We start from the raw sequence: 7,101 nt of genomic DNA, 5'->3' as shown, positions 1-7,101 counted from the left end.
GACTTTACAGCTCACTTAACTTATGTTTGCTTTTGCAAAGTTTTGTGATTGTGGAGGGAGTTGGGCTCTGAAGGGAGTGTTCCTGTGCTCTGGTGAGGTGTCAAGGGAGATTTCTGCCCCCCTGCACAGAAAGCTGGCTGGAATGATCAGATTTAGTCTAATCGATTTGTTTCTCAGATTGTAACACAACACGGAGCAGATATTGAACAGTGCTGTTTCCAAGAATCAGTCGCTCATCAGGGGATTGTTTAACCCAATGGATCGGCTTATTAAAAACAGTAAAACACATAATAAACTAGCAGCAGATGTTACAATAAACCAGCAGGATAGCTAGAAAACCCATAGCAGACTAACTGGCAGGCAGAGTCACAACACTGTATCCGAATAGCTCATCTTTTAGAATGAGCTTTCTTAAAGGCAAGTAACAAAAGGGAGAAGGAGAATGGCTCTCAATGACCTTACCCACCAGGTAGGTACCTTCAGGGCGCTATTCCCCTGACCACCTCAGTGAGGGGTCATGTGTGAACTGTTAGAGGTTGATTGTAGCTATCGACTGTGCACTGACCCACACTGCCAGTGTCTGCCAGGATCACTGGTACCCACAGCTATACACATGCAGGGTGCAGGGGACAGAGCCAACACTTTCCGGTTGACTGCCCAGGGGCTGTATCAGGGAGGTGTAGAGGTCCTATAGTGCAGGAACGTGAATATCATTACCTCCCGTCATACCAGAGAGAAGCAGGAGGAGAGGTTGCTGGGACAGTGGGATTTCCAATGGTGCTGGCAGCTACTGATTGTACACACATGACACTGTGAAGGCCCATACGTGACAGGGAAATGGCACAGACACCACTCCCATCAACTTACAGTTGGTGTGAGCACGCTCTGAAAGTCAGTCTGGTGAATACCAACCCCCCCAACCCCCAAACCTCTCCTGGCAGTAACCATGACACCTTCAGTTATTCTCCCTTTGGGGAGAACTGGGCCACCACATTGTACCAGACGCTGCCTGGTCCATGACAAAGGATGCCTTCCACATGCAAAATTCCACTTCGCCTCCAACCACAGGAGGGCAGCTGTACCTACAACTTGCATTTGTATAGCAAAAGCCATGAACACACGAGGAATGCAGGGGAACAGACTATCAAACTGTAAGCGAGGGTTTCCACAGCTACAGCCACAGGAACAATCTATCTCAGCCTTGAATATACTAAACGACCAAGACTCAATAATCCTCTGCAGGGGAGAACTGCACAGATTCACTCCCCTCTGAGAGAACTGGAGGCACAATCAATCAACAGATTCAAGAAAGAAACAGATACCTTTCTGATGAAAAGCAGGATAAAGGGCCCTGGGGAGCAGGAGCAGGCAAGACAGTGGGAGTTGAGACCAGGATAAGATCATGTTAAATGGTGGAGTGAGCTCGAAGGGCAGAATTACCTACTCCCGCTCCTAATTCCTGGGTTCCCCTGACACATCCTCTAAGAATATTGTATGTTTCAATCAGGTCACTTCTCACTCTTCTGTTCAAGACCTCCTTACAAAACTGAAGTGCCTGTGTAGATAATTAACTCAGATTACTTACACAAGTGTTGGCATTGTCAGACATAGGGAGAAATAATGATGAGAAAAGTGTGAAGTAAAGGCAAATCTGCAAAACACAGGAGCCTAATTTCTCATTGTTTCTGGTGGTTTATTTGATTGCAGGGGATACTGGAGGGCATTAGCCAAGCTGCAGTTAGCATCAGAGACATTAGGACTTGCTAACTCCTTCATTTGAATTTCTTCTGCATTTGTTTTACAAGCTGCTGCATTGCAGGAGACTTACGATCCAGAGCATTTATCACTTCCATACACTTCATCATCTCCTCGTGGGCCTCATCAAATAGCTCCTTGCCCACGGCGCACTTGACCCGCTCGCGCCATTCGATGAGTTTAGGCCGACCTTTCAGGGGGTCGAGTCCAGTTCCTATGGGCTGTAGGGAAAGGATAAGAAACAAAATAGAAAGCTGAAAACTAGGCTGATAGAGTAGATGGAGACAGATAGGCACAGGAACATAAGTGAGAATGCGAGTGGGAATGAGAGATTAGAGAGTGACAGATTCTGAATTTAATCAGCAGCCAAGGCTGAAATGGATTGGCCACCAGGTCCCCTTTCATGTTGGCAGCCAGTGCCCAGTGTAATATATGTGAAAACATGAAGGACTGGCAGGGTATAGAAGAATGGACAGGAGGTTTGAACTAGTGGACCCTGCTATTGTCGTTCCTGTCACTTAATGTGCTTCAACAGTGATTGACTTACACTCCTTCCCCAGTGCTGGTTGGCCAGTTCAGTTGGCTGGATGGCTGGTTGGCAATGTAGAGAGATGCCAACAGCGTGGGTTCAATTTCCACCCTAGCTAAGGTTACTGTGAAGGACTCTCCTTCTCGGCCTCTCCCCTCACCTAAGGCATGGTTAAACCACCGCCAGTCATCTCTCTCTAATGAGACAGCAGCCCTTTGGTCTGCCAGGACTATAGCAAGTTTACCTTTAGACCTCCATGACACCTGCAATGGGCCCATATTTGTCCCAGGTAATTTTTCCCCTTTCATATTCCTAAAAGAGCTTTAACAATCAGTCTCCATATTTCTCACCAGCTTGCATTAATATTTTTCTTTCCCGTTCTATGTCAGTTTATTAGTTCTACTTTGTTGGATTCTAAATTGCTCCCAATCCTCAGGCTTACCACTTTTTTCTTATATCCTTAAAAACTGCTTTCTTTGATCTATTGTAACCTTCACTTTCTTTCACTATTTATTGATTTACTGTTCCCTTTGGATGTTTGTGTCTGATAGGAATGTATTTCTGTTGTAGATCATGTGATATTTTGTTAAAAACTAGCCACTGCTAGCAAACAGTCAATGTTTTAAACGTATTTTCCCAATCCGCCACAGCCAATGTGCCCCTCACACCTTTACAGCTTCCTCTGTTCAAATTTCAGACCCTAGTTTCAGAACAAACTCAATTACATTGAACAAAACAGAAATTGCTGGAAAAGCTCAGCAGGTCTGGTAGCATCTGTGAAGAAAAAATCAGAGTTAACGTTTCGGGTCCGAAGAGGAAGAGTCTGACGAAGGGTGACTGCTACCCGAAACATTAATTCTGATTTTTCCTTCACAAATGCTGCCAGACTTGCTGAGCTTTTCCAGCAACTTCTGTTTTTGTTCCTAATTTACAGCATCCGCAGTCCTTTTGGTTTCTATTACATTGAAGCTTAATGTGAACTTAAGGCCACTATCTTTCAACACACTCCTTTAACAGCAAGGAAATGAATTAGCCCTTTCTCATTACATTACTCTAAAACAAATATAGCCCAATCCTAATTGGTTCTTCAATAAACTATCCAGAAACCCATCTCTTATCCAATCCAGGAATTCATTCTCCATAGCGTTAGAGCTGATTATGTTTACCCAGTCTATATGTAAACAATGTTATATAGCATCTCTAATTTACTGATTTATAACGTGGCAAACATTACCAACACATTGGTGCATGGTAAACAATTATCCTTGGATATTCAGTTCCTACCCTTAGTCACACTGTCTTTGCCTGGTCACCTCAATCTGTGCCTTCAAATCATTAACCTTGTGATTGCTAAGTGCATTCAGATAACATACCTTTAATTCTGCCTTTTCAATATTATTCCCAATTCTGATCCTATTTAATGACCACGTTTGCTTCATCCTGTCTTGTCCTTTTGATAACTATTTTTCTACCCCTTTTCACCAGTTTGGCTTCCCTCAAATTGCAGTTCCTTCTCAGGTTTCCATTCCCCTTCAAACCCTCTCTAATCATACCAGTAAATCTCTCTGGGAGGATGTTAGTCCTAGTTCTGCAAAGATGCAGCCTGTCCATCTTAGATAGGTACCACCGGGCCCCAGAATTGGTCCCAAAGTCCAGAAATTTGCTGCTATCCCTCCTACATGTTCAATTCTTCAATTCTCGAATTTTTATCCTATGAGCATCTTATACCAGGAGAAATATTTATATTATTCCTTTCGAGATCCTGCTTTGTAATCTCTTGCCTGGCTCCCTTAAATCTGTTTTCAGGACCTCATCCCCCTTTCTACCTAAGTTGTTGGTACCAACGTGGGCCATTACCTCTGGCTGTTCATGCTCCATTACACCCTCGAGCATAGCACCAGTTAAACAACAGACAATCCTGGAGCCATATCGACAGCCACAGAAAACATGGGAACATAGGAGCAGAAATAAGGTATTCAACCTGTCAAGTCTGCTCTGTCATTCTAGATCACAGCTGATCACATACCTCACCACCATGTTGCCACGATGCCCCATTATCCCTTGATGTTATGAGTAACAAGAAATCTCAGTCTCTGCCTTGAACTTATTGTCTGGAACACGGATATGACGCCTGTTTGTTCCACTAACTGAAGACTCCCCTATCATTACTACTATTCTATACAGTGTTGTTAATGACCTGAATCTCACTGCTTCTGGTTAGCTGTGTCGTTTGCCAACCTTATTCAATGGTTTACATACATGCATTCTAACTGGCATTCCTAATCCTCATTGTTCTTTTTATCCTGCTGTTATCGAATATGGCATTACTCCTTTGTCTAGATTTGCCCAAAATACTCGCTCCTTTATGCCCACTTTACACTCTGTGATTTTTTTATTCACTTGTGGGATGTGGGTGTCACTGGCTGGCCAACATTTATTGTCCGTCCCTAGTTGGCCCTGGAGAAGGTGGTGGTGAGCTGCCTTCTTGAACCGCTGCAGTCCTCCTGCTGTGGGTTGACCCACAATGCTATTAGGGAGGGAATTCCAGGATTTTGACCCAGCGACAGTGAAGGAACAGTGATATATTTCCAAGTCAGGATGGTGAGTGGCTTGGAGGGGAACTTGAAGGTGATGGTGTTCCCATGTATCTGCTGCCCTTGTCCTTCTAGATGGAAGTGGTTGTGGGTTTGGAAGGTGCTGCCTGAGGATCTTTGGTGAATTTCTGCAGTGCATCTTGTAGATAGTACACACTGCTGAGACTGAGCGTCGGTGGTGGAGGGAGTGAATGCTTGTGGATGTGGTGCCAATCAAGCGGCTGCTTTGTCCTGGATAGTGTCAAGCTTCTTGAGTGTTGTTGGGGCTGCACCCATCCAGGCAAGTGGGGAGTATTCCATCACACTCCTGACGTGTGCCTTGTAGATGATGGACAGGCTTTGGGGAGTCAGGATGTCAATAGTAACCTCCCGAATGTTGATAGTAGGGGATATAGTGATGGTGACAGCATTAAATTTCCTGGGATGAAGGTTAGATTGCTTCTTATTGGTGATGGTCATTGCCTGGCATTTGTATGGCACTTATGCCACTTGCCACTTGTCAGCCCAAGCCTGGATATGGACTGCTTCAATATCTGAGGAGTCGCGAATGTTGCTGAACATTGTACAATCATCGGCGAACATCCCCACTTCTGACCTTATGATGGAGAGAAGGTCAGTGATGAAGCAGCTGAAGATGGTTGGGCCTAGGACACTGCCCTGAGGAACTCCTACAGAGATGTCCTGGAGCTGAGATGACTGACCTCCAGCAACCACAACCAACTTCCTACAGCAAAGCATGACTCCCAACTGTTCTATCTGTACATGTTGGTGGCCACCTCCTTGAATCTGTAGTCATCCCTCTTGTACAGTCCTTCCAATCACATACTGACCCTCTATCTCTTTCTATTTCTAGTCTTGATAAAGAGCAGGACTGGGAGTAATCCAGAGAGTATTAGTTCCTTGTTCCTACTTGTAAATTATTCATTAGCACCTCAAAGTCTGATCATATGACCCAAATGTGACTAATTGTCATTTGAACAATATTTTGGAGCTAAGGAAAAGGAAAGCAACAGTTTGTGAGGCTCATTTTCAATTCAATTTCTCGGAAAACCACCTGAGTCCATCCAATCCAATTTGTGGAATCAGGAGATCACTCTATCCGTTGGAAGGTGCCATCGAGCCCAGTTCCGATTCTCTCACCTGCATCAGCTCAACGAGAGCGACCAGGTCGGCCAGGGATACTTTCTGTCCTGCGATGTACGGTCTGTCCTGCAGAAACTTGTCCTCAAAGATCTGGATGGATGTTTGCAGATCCTCTACTGCCTCGTCCATTCTGTCCTTGGGCATTGGCTGCCCAGTTAAAACTGGCAACAGGCTCTAGGGGCAAACACATGAGGAGAGGTCACCAGGCAGAGGGTAACTCACAGGAGGTCAACTACTGCCCTGGGGATCATGGACAGAGCAGGGACTGAACTCAAACATCGGAATTGTGTTCAGGGAAGTTTCTGTCTCACTTACATTTTGTCAGCGTCCGTGAGAATGTAAATGCTAAACATATCCATCCATTTTACAAACTAATAGCCATGTTTTTAATTAGGCAGCATAAGATCTCCTGAGTTGTACAAGAATTTTATTGTACAGGTAGTTCTCCTATAATGTGATAGTTGTGCTCTTGCATGATCTTGCGCTATAGAAACTCATGCTAGAGAAAATCGCTACAGAAAATCATTATAGAAAACCGCTATACCTGTACAGCAGAAAGTTCGCATTATCCAAACAATGTCCACTATTCATTAATCAAGTTACAGCCAATTCACGTTAATGACACACGTGTTATAACAGAACTACCTGTAAACTTATAGTTTAGCATATACATCAGTTTCTGCCTTTCCCTCTGGACCTTTCCCTTTGCAGATCCCACTTGGAAGAAACCAGTTCTTTTTTATTTGACAAAGAAATCCACCACCAAATTAACCAATCACACAGTGAACAAACTAAAAACATAGCCCACCAGGGTTAACAAAAATCAAAAAGTGAGGGAACTAAATCGAAATGGTGTTTGTGTGTGATGGGAGGTGGGGACGAGATAATGGCCTTGCAGCTCTGCAGTACCCACTTATCCCTAAAGGCCTTGAGGTTACTGTGTGCTCCCTTTCCAAGGATACCAAACAAAGATACAACCACAGAAAAGAGGCAGCCAATCAGAACTTGGAAGCCCTCCACAGCTCACTGCTCATGGCCAGTTTTCCCAGGATAGAACTCAGTTCTTTAGTTTGAGATAAC

This window comes from Rhincodon typus, chromosome 24 (genome assembly GCF_021869965.1).
Source record: "Rhincodon typus isolate 14 chromosome 24, sRhiTyp1.1, whole genome shotgun sequence".
NCBI classification, from domain to species: Eukaryota; Metazoa; Chordata; class Chondrichthyes; order Orectolobiformes; family Rhincodontidae; genus Rhincodon; species Rhincodon typus.
This window is presented reverse-complemented; position numbering follows the sequence as displayed.